The sequence below is a fragment of the Lampris incognitus genome, chromosome 18, assembly GCF_029633865.1.
Source record: "Lampris incognitus isolate fLamInc1 chromosome 18, fLamInc1.hap2, whole genome shotgun sequence".
NCBI lineage: Eukaryota > Metazoa > Chordata > Actinopteri > Lampriformes > Lampridae > Lampris > Lampris incognitus.
This window is the reverse complement of record NC_079228.1, coordinates 13,137,388-13,154,890: the sequence shown is the minus strand read 5'-3', so window position 1 is coordinate 13,154,890 and position 17,503 is coordinate 13,137,388.

The window sequence follows — 17,503 nt, the reverse complement described above, 5'->3', positions numbered from 1 at the left end:
GATACCTGGAGACTTCTGACCAGGCCGCTCAGGAAACGAACTTGAGACTTCAGCTTCTCAAGGTGGTGATTGAGGGACAAGACGGATGGAACAACTGCACTGATTGTGACGACTTTCTCCCCCTGTGTCAAATCAGTTGCTTCTCCAAACGGCTTCAAGATGTCCACCAACTCCTTCAACAGATTCCACTCTCGTGGTGTGAATGACAACTCCTTATGCCCAAACTTTTCTAGAACAGCACAGAGCTTTAGATGATCACACTGGAGAACTGCCTTCACTTGCCTCAGTGTTGAGTTCCATCTTGTGTGGACTGCAGCAGGGATGCCTTTCTGTTCCCCAAATTCACTGTCAAACACATCTTTGAATGTTGTGCTTGTGTGCAGCAGTGAGCTAAGTTTAGATAACTTGGAAAGAGAAGGACATACCACTTTTGTTTCTTTCAAACTGTCTCCCACCACCAGCTGAAGAGTGTGCGCAAAACACTGCAAGCGCTGTTTCTTTGCCATAGCAGCATCTACCGTTTGCTGATCTTCCAGGGTTAAGTCACACCAGAGCTCAGGGTCATCAAGATGATCTCCATCATCATCATCCTCTTGTTCACTGGGGAAGCACACAGTGAATGCCTTTCGCATGTTAGCAGCATTGTCACTAATAATGTAGTACAATTTATCTTTGATATTGTATTCATCACATATTGACTCAAATTGGTCACAGATTCGTTCAGCTGTGTGTGAGCCTTTGAAGCGGTTGCAGGCCAAGAGATTAGTCTTTAGCTGTATCCTCTCTGCCTCTTTCTCTATCCAGTGGACAGTGACACCAAGGAATCCCCTCATCTTTCGGGCAGACCAAATGTCCACAGTGACTGAAACATGGCCAGTGTTGCTCAATTGAGTTTTTAATTTTGAACGTCTCTCCTTAGCGAGGCTCTCTGTTTTTGATGTCAACATTCTGCGACACACTGGGCTGTACTTACTGTCAAGTACCGTCAGAAAGTGCTGAAAACTCTTGTTTTCCACAATAGACAGGGGAAAGTTGCAATCAATAATCAAGTGGGACAGTATTGCATTGGTGATAGCTTTATGCTGTGGATGACTCATGCTGTAATGCCCTACACGACTGTCCAGGAATTGTGAGATTGAAGGCTGTTGTGGTTCATTTATGATGCTTTTGTTCATCTGGTATTCTTCAAATCTGTAACAGGTAAGCATATGAAACAGATGTCAGAAAATCCCTTATAGCCACACATGAATTGTATTTGAAACTACTCTTTACTCATATATCAATCGTAACATTGTGTTAATATTAATTTTGTGTTAATATTAATTGTAAACTGTATTAGTGTGTGTGTTGTAACATTAAATTAATAAAATCAATTTCATTGTCGTTGTACGCTATATTAATAATATTTTCACTGCTTTACCTTGCCATCAAACAGCCCTTTCCGTCAGGAAACTGAAATTATATGCTTGTTAATTCACTCTCTCCAGCACACCAGATTCCATTGACAAAAACAGCAATTTTACCTCGCATCACACAGAAATTGCTGGTCTACTGCTACCTCAATCATTAAGTTTATTTGTGCTATTTTATGTCTTCTGTGATAGTTTAGCTTAGTTGTGATTTACCGAAATTACATAAACGACCTCAATGAGGCAGCAGTAAACAAGCAACTCCCATGTGCTGCAAAGTAAAATGGCTATTTTTGTCAGTGGAATCTGGTGTGCTGGAGAGAGTAAGATATACTTCGCTTTCCTGTGGGAAAAACTCGTCTGGCAGCAAGCTAAAATGGTAACGTACACATATTCTTAACATAGAGTACATTTAAACTGACCTTGATTTGATTAGGTTTGCTTATGTTTTACTGCTGACAGCAGTCTACTGTGTGTGATACACTGACTAAGCACTTTATAACAATCCCGCTTCAAACATCCCAAACTATCCTTTTACAATATAAGTATGAGTAAGGGAATGAACCCGCAGTGGATGCTGATTACCGTGTTTGCAAGGTGACGTTAACAGTGAGTTGACACTCTCATTGATTTAACTATGCAGCTAGCAATTACGTTACTTAGCCGATAAGCTAGTGTTAGCTTTCATTCAAAACTTACCGTTCTTTGTGCAACTTCAAATGTCGAGCGAAGTTCAAAGTTGTTGTTGTTGTTGTGTCTCCGTCCGTAATCTTCGACCCGCATGTTTTACATACTGCAATTCGTTTTTTGTTGACCACCTCGTAATTTTTATACCCAAACGAAACTATCTTTGGTATCATTTTGCCAACTGGCGCCTTGTTATCTGTTATTCTTCATTGGTTGTCCTGTAATTTGATTGGTTGGATGCTGTCGGCTCAAAACAACGTGGAGCTAATTTGATTGGATGTCGTGCCGACAGCGCGCCATCTCTCTCACACACACACACGCAGATGCACACGTGTATGTACAAAGAGAGATAGAGCGGTCCATGTCAACATACTTTTTAATCTTTGGGTTTGGGGGAAGTAGCAAGTCTTTTCAAGTCAAAAGGGTCAAGTCCAAGTGAAGTCACGAGTTACTGATGTTAAAGTCCAAGTCGAGTTGCAAGTCTCTTTACATTTTGTCAAGTCGAGTCTAAAGTCATCAAATTCATGACTCGAGTCTGACTCGAGTCCAAGTCATGTGACTCGAGTCCACACCTCTGCCAGCTGCACAGCAGAGAACAGGAAGGACTTGGCCCGGGTGGTAAAGACAGCACAGAGGATTGTGGGAGCTGTGTTCCCGGACCTGGATACTGTTTATGCTGGTCGCCTACAGAGGAAAGCCAGCAACATCAGCGAAGACGCAACACACCCAGGCCACTGTCTGTTCGTTCCCTTGCCATTGGGGAAAAGATAGTGCACCATCAAAACCCGGACTAACAGGCTGAGGAACAGCTTCTTCCCCAAAGCTGTAGCCTCCATCGCCCCACACTCACTCACTCACTCTCTCTCTCTCTCTCTCTCACACACACACACACACACACACACAAAAACTGCAACTATGTGCAATAATCCCATTCACTATTTTGAACTTTAAAAGCCGCTGCTATCTTTTATTGTTTCATCATCATTTTTGCTACCGGACTTATTTATAGTAAATTTTGTTTGTTCTTGTTATGTTTTTTTTTAAAAATCATTTGTTGCTGGTCTGAGTCACCAAACGAAATTTCGTTGTGTGTGCACAATGACAATATTGCATGGATAAGTAGAGACGTTGGTCCTTGACTGACGGGTCGGACCCTTTAGTCGACGGGTTAACGTTGTCGCTTGCGGAGCGGGAGACACGGGTTCGCGTCCCGGCTCTGGCGGTTCCGGGACTGCCCCCCGAATTTGCTACATTGGTGTCAGAAGTGAGATGGTGAGACTGTGAGATCATCGGAAGCGCGTGCGCCCAGAGGCGCAAGGGAGCTGCAGTGCGGGGACGCGCTTCCCTGAAGGAGGTGGGTAGTGTAACGCGCATGAATAAGAAGACACGTTGGTCCCTGACTAACAGGTCGGACTCTTTAGTCGACTGGTTAACGTTGTCGCTTGCGGAGCGGGAGCCACGGGTTCGCTTCCCGGTTGTGGCTGTTCCCGGGCTCCCCCCTGAATTCGCTATAGTATTTACAGGCGTTGGACAGCGGCCATTTTAAATTGTTTGAAAAATAGTATCAAAGTTGTTAAAATGTTTATTTTGGTGTCAGTTAGTTTCATAAAAGACATACTAACATATGTAATGCATTAATATCTCAATTGGGTATTTATCTTGACAGAATATAGAGTTTAAAAACCGCGGCGGTTCCGAATGACCGCCCACGGTCGTTCTAATAGTTTGTAAGTTCCGGTCGTTGGTTGGGACTGTTTAAATATTTATTTTCAGTTCTTATTTTACATTTCACGTTTTATAGGCCTTGTTACGTTTGTTAGATTAGAAATATGGGTTTTCCGTTTTGTTTTTCAGGTAATATTTTCACTTTTTCAATTTTGCTATCCAAGTCCGGCCATGTCTCTCTGAAGTTTAAATTCTTTAAAAATAGTATTATAGTGGTTAAAATGTTAGTGTTGGTGTCAGTTAATTTCATAACAGACATACTAACATAGGCAATGCATTAATGTCTCAATTGGGTATTTATCTTGACAGAATGTAGAGTTTAAAAACCGTGGGCAGTCATTTTGACCACCCATGGTCGTTTTAGGTAGGAGTGAAATCCTGGTCGTTCTAGTGTTAAAACATTACAATATCCAAGTGATGAGCCAATACTTTAACTTTCAGCAGTTGCAACCTGACTCAATATCATGTTGCTTTGTCGCCTTTTGTATAGCAGATGGCACCATTTGGCTGTTAGGAGAGCGGGTTGAGACATCATGAGTGGCTCCTGTTAGATATACGTACGTTTACGGATCGTGGCAGTTACTTAAAGTGTTACGAACGATCGTTTGTTCTACTGATTTATCTGTTTAGTTCACTTATGTACTCTGAACAATTTCCTCGTTCCTTTTTCCTGTTCCTCTCAAAAGGATACTGTTATTTGGACGTGGCAAGGTTTTGGAGCATAAGTATCTCTCTCTCTCTCTCTCTCTCTCTCTCTCTCTCTCTCTCTCTCTCTCTCTCTCTCTCTCTCTCTCTCTCTCTCTCTCTCTCTCTCTCTCTCACACACACACACAGCCTCTTTAGCCTCTGTGTTATATGATTAAAAATGAGATCTATATTATACTTCGTACAGTACCACCTGTTCAACTTTTTCTCCATTTATCTCATATGTAATATTACTTCTTTCTCTGATTTACACCACCCCAATCCTTTTATTCCCATTGGCTTTATGTATAGATAGAAAAAGAAGATTTCTTCTTTAGGTTCAAAATCCTGTGGCTTACTCTGTGCCAAATACATAACCCTATGGAAATAGAGGTGAGTGATTCAGCGACAGTTCTCGTTCCATCCATGTTCTCCTCTTCTGCTCACGACGGAGAGATGATGTCCGACTTCTCTCTCCTCAGTATCTACCTGTGTACACTCCTTCAGATGAAGACAAAAGCGACGCTGCTTTGTTTGCCAATAACGTCAGGCAGCTCATGGCCAGGTGAGTAGTGTCTCTGAGCGGTGCCGTGTCTTTGATGGACTCGCAGCCGCGTTGATTTTGTTATGTTTGCACCTGTGTGTTTGCACAAGAGCTGGTTTGTAGTCATGGTAGGTTCAATCTTCATCACAGTGCGCTGAAGCTGCCGCTCACAGACCTGTCCTTCGACGACTGCCAGCTGAGTCTGTCACGGGGCCCCCTGGGTATCCCCTCCAACAGCAGCCTGCTGACGTTCAACCGCCTGGTGTGTCGTTTGGGGTAGGTGAACAAGAACTGGGCCGACTGGCCTGGTTGTAAATGGTTGAGACTGACGGACTAAAGTTGATGCAGTACTGACATCTAGTGGTGAAAGGGTAGACTCACATGAACTGGGCAAACTGGCCAACTGTGCACTTGGATACTTGATGGGACTTCACTGTTCCCGGCATTTTCATCGCATATGACATGGGCAGGTTGCCAAAGCTGATTGTTTTTTATTTTTTTAGATGTGTTAAGCATTCAAGAACTCGTCGGCAGGCACTGAGGCTTGATTTAATGTGCTCGTTTTTCCACTGCTCCACTTTGTTGTTTTTGAGCAGGTTTCAGGAGTTCAGGTTAATAACAGACAAAAATATGAATATGAATATAAATTTGGCTGTAAGGTAGCTTGCAATGCCAAGAATTTTGCATGCAAGTCTTAAGTTCAGGTTGCAATAGTTCATATGGGTGACAGGGTGACATGCATGCAAGAGTAAACTTATTGCCATATTTTTTATTTAAACTTTTTTTTGCGTTGTGCTTGCAGGCTGAGAGCCGGGACCACAGACCAGATGCTGGAGCAGCAGGCTACCAGAGCCAGAAAGCTGCATGACGACAGGCTGGGCCAGGAGGACTTTGCCCTGTACCTCAACCTGCCCATCACAGACACACTCTCACAAGTGCACAGCCTCTTCAACCAGGTGCACACGCAGGTTCCTCATTTTGAGTTTAAACCACTGTGAAATCAAGCGCTTTAATGGTTTTTAGGAACTCTTTCCTCTGAATCTTTCTATTTTGATTCCTATTCTTCTGATATGAGCACTCAGTTGCTCTCTGGAGAGGATGATAACAAGTTGGGGCTGAGCATCACTCAAACCATGTGGCTCTTCTTTCATCAAGCAAAAAGTGATGGCCTATGTGTACCATTATTCTTTGGTCAGTCGTGTAATGTCCGGCGAAAGGCACCAAACACAGCAAGTCGGTGTCTCTGGAACAAGGGATTGAAAGAGAGAGCGAGAGGAGCCAACCAAAAGAGGAAAAGGGCAGTGTCTTAAGACCTAGAGAAAAATGGCTAATGATTATTGATAAGGATGATCAGAAATCTGTTATTTAACACATAAATTCATCAGCTCAAGGTGTTAGATAGGCTTCAAGGAGCAGCTGAAAGGATGCAAGAGAAGATAAGTGACATTTAGGATAATGTGACAGTTCTGCAGCATATGAGAAAAGGATGAAAGTAGCATCAAAACGAAAATGTGGGTGACAGGAAGTTGATAGATTATCAAGGAAGGTGTAGGCCTGCTGTAATGGACAGGAGTCAGGTCTGAGTGTTTCAGCTTGTGTGTGAATGCCTCCTCTGAAATATGGCACAAGGTATTGATACAATGCTAACCATAGCAGTACAATCTGTCTGCCCGTCCCGCTGAGAGAATGTGTGGCGCTGATTCTACTGATAGTTTAACTGGGCAAACAGTTGTGAAGCTCAGTTTCTGCAGAGCAAAGGGAACACATTAAAGGTGGCTTTGCCATGTGCTCTCGTGATAAACAAGAGCTGCACAGTGCAGCACAGTCACCCATGCTCCATCAGCTCATTCACCAAGTGATTAAAACATGTCCATTCTCATTTCTTCCAGGATGGAGATGGACGGATCGATATCAGGCAGTATGTACTCGCCCTGTCTGTCGTTCGCCGACCATTTAAAGCCATGGAAACCCTCAAACTGGCCTTTAAGGTGGGTGCTTTCCCTTTTCTTAGTCTCATTACAAATTTGAGCTGTTTTCACCCAGCGTTTGTGGTGTAATCTTAGATGTATGCGAGTGAGGAAAACTGGACGGTTGAGGAGGAGGACCTGGACACCATCTTGAAAACAATGTTGGGGGAGATGGAGGTGGGCCCAGACATCACAGGGAAGTTTACATACGGTAGGACAGAAGACAGTTTATGTTATAATACAGAATATTTTGCCTGAGGAAGATCTCGGATTGATCGAAATGTCGCTGCTGCCAAATAAATTCGTTTTGGGAACATTTCTGTGTGCAGACCTTACTGCTTTGCTCTAGTTTTGCAATTTTTGTTTTGCACCTTAATAATGTTTTCTGGATGTGCACATACTTGGTTGCTCTTCTTTAATACAGAATACGCTCAAAGATTAAGTCTGTGTTTAGAGCTGAAAAGACTCTATGGGGCTGATGGTGACTGATGACAGTACTTAATTTAAACACAGTTACTCCATCTCCTGCATGTCGCCTCTGTCCCTCTCATCTCCACCTCCCCAGATGACCGCCACTATTTTATCAGAGGGGAACCCTCTGGACCTTCAAGGTATTCAGTGAATACCCCCCCTCAAAAAAATGTTTAAAAATAATTTTTCTTCTCCTAATGAATTTTTTTAATTACTTTTATTCCCTGAAATAATAGTAATAATTTATAGATCGTCGTTATAAATTTTGATTAATACGTCTTGGCAAACAGTGGGTTAATATAATGACGGGAAATGGACCAATCACAAATTTTCTTCCGATGGTATCTGGGTGAATCAGTGGCTCCCCCCCGTTCCAGGACCTTCGGTAGCTGTAACCGAATGCCTGTGTCAAGTCAATGTGGGCATGAATTTGATTTAAAAATTTTTTTTTTAAATATCTTTATTACATTTTCGTATACATCACAAAACACAACAGCTCAGACACGACATGACAAAATGAGTAAGTAAATGAAAAAAAAGTGGGCATTATCTCCATTCCCAACCCTCACCACTCCATTATGATATTGCGCCACGAGTTTTTGTTGGAGCGACATCCTTGATCCAAAAGAGCTAAATATTCTTCCTAGCAACAAAAGTCAATAGATTGTGAATAGCCTGTTGTGTTTGGAATTTGATGATGACGGTCGTCTTAGCCAATCACATTTTGTTGCGTTGTGGGCGGGACAATATCCCGACAACTTCCGGGTATTCGCGAATTTGATGAGCGACCAGCGAAGGTAGGCAGTGAGCGAGCAAGGGGAAAATGAGACGACGGAGCGACCAGGATATAGAGAGCAGTGAAATGGCGGGAGTTAGGTGAAGAAGAAGACCGTGTGGCTGAATTAATAGAAACTCAATTTTCTAGATTGCCTTTTCAGGAAGAACTAGAAATAATCTAGAAAGGTCAACCATCACCCACCTTGCCAGGATTGGTGCAAGCTATCAAGAGCTACCAGAGGCATTTTCAAACTAGCAGCTACAGTCGCCATCTGTGGCTAACGGGCAGCCTGCACACCAACACGCTGTACTGCTGGGACTGCTTGCTTTTCAGTCCCGACAAGGGGCCCTGGTCCAGCACGGGGTTTAACCATTTGAGTTGCTTAACTAAAGCAGCTCTGAAACATCAGTCCACCCCGGGACACCTGCATGCCACTGTTGCACCGGTGCAACTACACAAAATGTCTGGAGTCAGCCTTGATCCTCATCCTCACTGAAAATTCAACTCTATTTTCAGTGAGGATCAAATACCTTCAGAGCAAATGAATTCAATTTCATAATATTACATTCAGTTTCAAATTTATTGGAATTCAGTTCCAAACTAATAAATTCAATTTCAAATTATGCTATTCATATTCAATGTTTCATGGCAATCATTCAAGTTAAACAATACAAATTCAAGTTATGTGATTCAAAATACGTTTTTTTTAATGCAACTATTCAAGTTGAGCAATTGAAATTCAAATATAAATGATTCAAATTCAGTTTCTAGTGACGCATATCTCTGCCCATAGGTGAGACAGAGCAGGGAGATTTTGAAACGGCTCATCCGCACTGTGGTGTTTTTGAGGAAGCAGGAACTACCGTAGGACATGACGAGAGCAGAACATCGGTGAACAGGGGGAATTATTTGGAGTTGGTGGTCTACTTAGCTGAATATGACAGTCAACTGAGATGCCACCTGGCAACATCTAGGGTGTTTGCTGGTACGTCAAGCAAAATCCAGAATGACCTGATCAGTGCCACTGCTGAGGTGTTATGGGATGCAATGAAAGATGAGGTGAGGAACACACCACGTGTAGCGGTCATGGTTAATGAGACAACCGATGTGAGTAACTCAGCACAGATGTCACTTGTGTTACATTTAGTTTCTGACAGTGGTGTCCACCCACTGTGGACAAGTGGGTGGAGGCTGTTGCAGCTTGCATTCTTGCCTTTCTTAATGAGGTTGGATGCACTTCAAAAGTAGTTGCTCAGTGTTATGATGGAGCTGCGGTGATGGCCTCTGGTCTACATGGAGTTCAGGCCATGGTAAAGGAAGCAGTCCCACAGGCATTGTTCGTTCACTGTTACACGCAGACACTGAATTTGTCTCAAGGTGTTGCAAAGATCAGGGGATGCAAAATCTTTTTTACCCATCTCAGTGGCCTGGCAGCGTTTTTCTTAAGATCACCTAAATGCACAGCGTTATTGGATGACATATGCCAGCGCTGACTACACAGCATTGCCCTAACATGGTGGACGTATTCATCTCACTTGGTCAACACAGTGTACAAGAGGAGAGAAGAGCTACGAGAGGTGTTTGAGCACATTGTAGATCATCACGAGGACTTTGGCGCTGACAGCGTTTGCCGTGCAGATGGGTATGTCAGCCTTATGTCCAGCTTCGAGTTCCATTTCCTTCTGGCTACCTTCAACTCCATCTTTGCACACTCGGATGTACTGTTTGACATTCTGCAGACTTAAGTGTTGGACGTGCAGTTTTGTCTGAAGAGGATTAGTGACTTTTGTGACACCACTGAGAAGGAGAAGGTGAGCTTCCATCCCATCTATGAGGAAACAGCTGGTGAGACTGGGGTACTCAGAAGGCAGCAGGCTGGAGCGCAATATGGTGTGCGCACTCATTACCAACAACTGCGCAGTGGGATAATGGACAACCAGCACACACAGGTGAGGGACAGGTTCAAAGACCACGAGAGACTCTTGTTTCTTGCACTACTAGACCTACAGCAGTTTACTGCATATAGGCGGAGCTTCCCCAACACGGCTCTCTGCAGTCTGGAGGAAAGTTATGGGTGCCACTTCGACATATCCCGTCTGAAGACCAAGCTATGTATAATGTATGCTATGTCTGACTTCAAAGGATGGAGCCCTTCTGATCGCTTCCACTTTCTCCAGCAAAAGGGACTGACCGAAAGTATGCCCTGACTCCACCTTCTCACTTGCCTGGTCTTAACCATCCCTGTGTCCACAGCTTCCATGGAGAGAACATTCTCAGCACTGGAAAAGATAAAAATGTACACAAGAAACAACACTGGACAGACTCGTCTGTCCGCCTTGGCTTTAATCTCGGTTGAGAAAGAACTTTTTATGGAGTTGAAGTCAAAAGACAAACTACGACCCAGCAATTGCACACCTTGTTAAAGAGGATCGCAGGATGGACTTTGTTTACAAGTGATCTTCGTTTGGTGAGTACGCAGCTTTTTTCAATAATCAGCTGGTTTTCATCTATTTTTATTCTATCTCGAAATATGCAACTTTTGCTGACGCCTGCTGTTCTGGAGGCCGGAGTAGGGATGGCTAAGAGGATGAAAAGTGGGCGGGGCTTGGATGAAGGGTCAAAGAAAGAGGACAGCAAAGATTTTAAGGAAGTGGTAGGAAGGAACGGTGAAACTCGGGTATGATGAGGAAACGGGGTGAGATGAGGAATGGAGGGACCTGATGTGTACTGAGGTTGTGAACAGGGAATCTAGTGCTCCAGTTCAGCTGTCTGTTTTCCTCTGAGCTGTCTTTCTTTTTCTTTTTTTCTTCTTGTTTATTTAGAAACTGCAAGTTGATTCAAGGAGATATAATGGTCTTTTTTGTGTGCTTTTTACAGCTCTCAGATTACTTTTCGTATTTATTTTAGTAATTTTCTTATGTGTACAGAATGAATATTATTTTAGCATTTTACTGAAAAAGCTTTTACAAGCCCTGTCTTAGGTTAGCAGTCGTCAGACAGGTGGACAACAGAAATGAGCACGCCACCATCCGGTTGTTATTAGTCAGTTTCATTTACTCTGAAGTTCTTCTAACTGGTAAAATATTTCTTCTTTTTTTACACCATTCCTTTGTATTTAAATGAGTTAATGCCATGTTTCACATAGATTTGGTAACATTGGAGATACAGGTGTATCCATCCTGCAGCCAGGCTGGGCTTGTCGATATACCAAACCAGCAGAAAATGCCAAAACCAAAAGCAATCTGACCAAAATAGTGTCTGTCTCCCAATGCTGCTGGGATAGGCTCCAGCATCCTTGCGACCCTGAGAGCAGGATAAGCGGTTTGGATAATGGATGGCTAATGGATAGTGTCTGTCTCATTGCATTACTTACAATTATGGATCAAAAGTATTGACGCCACCGAGAAACAAAGGCATGTTGATCAGCATCAGAGACGAGGACCAACATTCGCCTGAAGGACATGTAGGCATTGTTGCATTGAGCAGTTTGTTTTAATATTTTCTAGGCCTATTATGATCATAAAAATTTGGTTTGAGCTTCCTGTTGTCTTTTAGAGACACTTATGTTGACTGGCAGCTGTGATGATAGCTGTTTTAGCTAAATGTTCATGTCAGTGCTGGCTTCACAGAACGTCTTCTCGCATATGGTAGACCACAGTATGTGTGCTTGCAACACGGAGTGTCAGAGTGGTCAGCAACACTGGGGCTCCACAGGGAACAGTCCTGTCTCCCTTCCCTTTCACCCTCTACACCACAGACTTCAACTACCACACAGAGTCCTGCCATCTTCTGAAGTTCTCTGATGACTCTGCTATAGTCGGATGTTTCAGTAAGGGGAAAGAGGCTGAGTACAGGGCTGTGGTGGGAAACGTTGTCACGTGGTGTGAGCAGAACGAACTGCAGCTCAGCGTGACTAAGACAAAGGAGCTGGTTGTTGATCCGAGGAGGGACATGACACCAGAGGGTCAGTGTGGACACTGTGGAATACTGCATGTGTCTGGGGATGTATATAGACAAGAAACTGGACTGGGCTAAGAATACCGATGCCCTCTACAAGAAAGGACAGAGCCATCTCTACTTTTTGAGGAAGCTTAGGTCCTTCAGCATCTGCCAGACAATGCTCAGGATGTGGTATCAGTCTGTGGTGGCCAGTGCTCTCCTGTTTGCTGTTGTGTGTTGGGGCAGCAGGTTGAGGGTAGCAGATGCAAACAGGCTCAATAAACTGATCCGCAAGGCCGGTGACGTTGTAGGGGTGGAACTGGATTCTCTGGCGGTGGTTTCTGAAAGGAGGATGCTGTTGAAATTATGCGCCATCATGGACAATGTCTCCCACCCACTCCATGACATGCTGGTTGGGCACAGGAGTACTTTTAGTAATAGACTCATTCTGCCGAAAAGTACCACAGAGCGCCACAGGAGGTCATTCCTGCCTGTGGCCATCAAACTTTACAACTCCTCTGTCAGACTCAGACTGTCAGACACTCTGAGTTAATGCTCACTGGGCTGGCCCTGTCTGGTGTTGTTTGTGCCGCTTGTTTGTGCTGCTTGTTGTGTGCTGCAATAGTGCAGTATAGATAGCGTGTTATGAGCACCATGCTTGTTGACATATTTTGTTCTTATTTCTATTTCTTCTTTTATCCTCTATTTCTGTTTATCTTGTTTCTATTTGTTTCTATTTCCTTGTCTTGTATCTTGTTAGTTTTTAGTTATTAGAGCGTGAGTGTCTGTAATGGAACCCAATTTCCCCTCGGGGATGAATAAAGTGTTCTGATATATGAGCGTTTCCTTATTTGTGTGGCCATCTCCAAGTAAAATTGCCCCAAAGAGTTTCAAACAGCTTCATGAATTCAAACTAAAAGCAACAACTTAGGGAAGCGCTGCAAACGTAGTTCTGGATACACTAACCCTGGTCCAGAAACACCACGGCGTAGCAGCCACAAAGCCTTGGTGATGATCTGATTATTTATCTTCTCAAGCTTTACTGAAGACTGATGAATTCTGCACATTTGTGAGAGGGGTTGCGGTCGAGTTTAAAGCGCTTATGTCTCAAGAAATAGTCTCGGGTGCAGATGTACAAAAGCGGTACTAATAGTACTCCTTTTATTTCCCTTTATTTTGCAAATAAAATGCTCTCACTGATGTGGTTGTCATCTGTAGTTTTGTCAGTAGGGGGAGCACTATTTTCATAAGCTGACTGGGTTTGATTTCCTTATATACTTCAAAAGCTCAAGCCAACTACTGACGCTTTTCTTATGCAGTCACCATACACGTTTTTCCCCCACTCTATTTTTGCTCAATCATATTTTCCTACTGCTGAACAGAAGCTGTAGTTTCTATACGTTTCTATATAAGTGCTGTTATCTCTGTCGTGGTTCTTGTGTGTTTTCTCTCTTGCTCTCTTCTGACTGACGATATAGGTGATGAAACACAGGAAGACAATGCCATTATAATCTGTTTTCTTTCATGACACCCCCCCCCCCCCCCCAAATTCTACATCCACATGGTGGTGCTAGCTCCCCAGGCTGTGCACAACAGACTGAACCCATGCACCACTTCCCATCTGATGGACAGGAAACAGCATTACCTCATCCTCTCCTTTCATTCCTTCAGGTAAAAATAGACAGATTAAGCCAGGGCTTTGATGAGACAGAGCCAAAGAAGAGGTGTGGAAGAAAGGAGAGAGGGATAGAGATGGAGGAGAGGGACTAAATGGATCGTTCTGCTCCAAATCCAATTCCTAAATGGCTGGAGGGAGGCAGGGTGGGAGGAGGTGGAGGAAAACGGACAGAAAAAGAGAGGGAGAGAAGAGGAGTGGAGATATCGCCTCTAACAATTAAGAGCTGCCTTCGGGGTCTAAAGAAGAGAAGCTTGAGATCATATAAATTGCATTAAAGTAGTTCCCTGAAAGCTGCACCCTGCAGCCCTGCACACAGGAGGGCAGGGATCCATTCACACCGGTTTGGGTTTCATCTTCAGCTGTGGTTCTGCTGAAGTAAGCTCCCTTCCCACTGTAAACATGAACCTGAATGCAGGCCTTAGAAAACACCCCAGTGCACTCACTGCAGACACCTGCTAGCCTCCATGTTTAATGTTCACATTCACTTATCTCTCTAGTATAGGCCAAGTTGAGGAGCTTTGTTAAACCATGTGGACGTGATCAACACATGATCCTGAGCCAACTTGTGGAAAGTCAAGAAATGTGAATCTCCTGTGGATCCAACCGGGGACTGTGGTCCCATTTTAAACTGCCGTGTTGTAAGACATACTGGGCTGGGTAAAGCCTTTTTGGGGCCCCAAGCTGAATTTGATTTGACCCTCCCCACCTCCGGTGTCCCAGCACCACTGTTAGTCACGTGACTGTGCATCACCGCAGCCCTCAGGGCCCTAAATTGCCGCTCAGCTTGCTTATGCCTCGGGCTGACCCCGAAGATATAGGCAAATAAGCAATCCAAATTAAATCAAAAGCAACCTGTCTCCATCGATCAACGGAAAGAAATTGCCATATTGCACAACACAACCACACCGATTTCAATTTACAGTGAATGAATGAATGAATGCCTTTATTTGTTATTGCACAGCTGTACGACAAAATTAAGTGCAACTCCCCAGTGGTACAAACAAGATAAAAATATATAAATAAATAAAATATATACAAATAGACAAAATACAAATAGACACACATTTGCAGCGCAATCAACATATAGATAATGTATGCATATAAGTGTAAAAACAAGTGTAATATCTATTACACTAGACAAATAGTCAGTCTGTGTATTGCACTACCCAAGTCAGCATATTTTATTGCACATGCCAAAATGTACAGGCATTATTGCAATGTTTCAGGATATTATTGCAACCTTAGAGTTGGTTAACAGAGTTCAGTTCTTTTAATGGCACTTGGGTAGAAACTGTTCAAAAGTCTGAAGTACGGGTCTTGAAAGACCTATAGTGCCTCCCAGGGGGCAGCAGAGTGAAAAGTTGGTTGCCTGGGTGAGACGAGTCCTTGATTATGTTTGTAGTCCAACTTAGGCAGCTGGATCTGAATATGTGCTCAAGTGAAGGTAGCTGTGTGCCAATGGTTTTCTGTGCTGACTTAATCACTCTCTGCAGAGTTTTCTTATCAGCCGCAGTGCAACTGGCATACCACACTAAGATGCCATAAGTGAGTCTGCTTTCTATGGAGCAGTAATAGAAGGATACCAGCAGCGGCTGGGACAAATTAGCTCTCCTCAGTGTCCTTAGAAAGTAAAGCTGCTGCTGTGCCTTCTTCCCTAGGGAAGTTGTATTGACAGTCCATGTGAGGTCCTGGGAGATGTGTGTGCCAAGGAATTTGAAGCTGGCTACCCTCTCCACCATGTCTCCTCCGATATTTAAGGGAGCAGGGTCGTCCTCCTCCTGTTTCCTAAAGTTGATGATGATCTCCTTTATTTTGGAGGTGTTGAGTGCCAAGTTGTTACTGGAGCGCCATACTGACAGTTTGTGGACCTGATCCCTGTAGGCGGACTCATTGCCATTCTGTATTCGTCCCACCACAGTAATGTCATCTGCAAATGTTATTGTGGTATTTGTACTGTGGGTTGGTGTGCAGTCATGTCTGTAAAGTGAATAGAGAAGAGGACTCAGCACTCAGCCCTGTGGAGCTCCAGTGCTGAGTGTCAGGGTCGATGAGTGGTGTGTCCCCATCCTGACAGTCTGTGGACGATTTGTTAAAAAGTCTTTTATCCGGGGGCGTCCGGGTAGCGTAGCAGTCTATTCCGTTGCCTACCAACACGGGGATCCCGGTTAAAATCCCCATGTTGCCTCCGGCTTGGTCGGGCGTCCCTACAGACACAGTTGGCTGTGTCTGCGGGTGGGAAGCCAGATGTGAGTGTGTGTCCTGGTCACTGCACTAGCGCCTCCTCTGGTCAGTCAGGGCGCCTGTTCGGGGGGGAGGGGGAACTGGAGGGAATAGCGTGATCCTCCCATGCGTTACGTCCCCCTGGCAAAACTGCTCAACGTTAGGTGAAAAGAAGCGGCTGGCGGCTCCACGTGTACCGGAGGAGACGTGGTAGTCTGCAGCCCTTCCTGGATCAGCAGAGGGGGTGGAGCAGCTACAGGGAAGGCTCGAAAGAGTGGAGTAATTGGCCGGATACAATTGGGGAGGAAAAAAGGGGGAGGGGTCTTTCATCCATCTGCATGTGGACTGGCTGGCATGTTACTGTAATTTACAGTCCCTGATAGATTGTGCTTCTGCCTCAAATCAATGTCAAGTAAAAAGGAGGTAGACGAGAGCAGGGTGAACACTGACTACCGTAGACTGAATGCACAAGTGCCTGGCTTCTGGGAATGAGGCGCAGTGGTACCCATATTGACAGGCCAGCTGTTGTGTTGTAGCCTGCAATGGGTATCACAGGTGAACACACATTCTTCCAAATAAGATTGTCAGCAGTGTGTTTGTTCAGAATGGACAACTGATCTCGTATAACAGGCATGAAGGCTATGAGTGCATAAATGATTACAACCTGCAGCATTTGCCTATTTACCCTCTGCAACCATTGCTTTACTCTGTCTTGTAGGCAGCTGTCTCCGCAACTATCCAACATATCTGCAATCTTCACTGGCTTCTCTTCTGCCAGACTTTGCAGTACATGTTCATTTTCGTGGGATGTGTAGTTGAGCCATATAGGGAAGGATCTAGTTTATGACACAGGAAAAATTAAATGAGAGATGGAAACAGGGGAAACCAAGTGGGAAATAAATAAACCAGAAGTTCCTCCAACATTGTTTGGCCTGGTGATGATGTTATAGGATCGATGAAGGTGAAAATCTGATTTAGTATTTATTATTTTATGTGTTTCCCTGAAAGACATGTGAAAAGAACAGTAAGTCAAATATGAAATTTAATGAAAAGATTCGATGTTTACTTTTGTTAAAAGAATTGAAGCAAACTGTTTTCAGCCTACGTGCAACCCATTTTGAACAAATGTGAAAAAGACAGGAAGGGTGAGAGGGACGTGGTGTGACCATGATGGAGGGTGTTTCATAGGAAGCAACGGGACATTGCAGATTAGACTTTTTAATGCTTACTTGTGTCAAACTAATATCTATTGAAAGAAAAACGGATATGGATCACATTCATTCATTCATTCATTCATTCATTCATTCATTCATTCATCTTCAGCCGCTTCTCTGGGGTCAGGTCACGGTGGCAGCAAGCTAAGTAGGGCACTCCAGATGTCCCTCTCCCCAGCAACGCCCT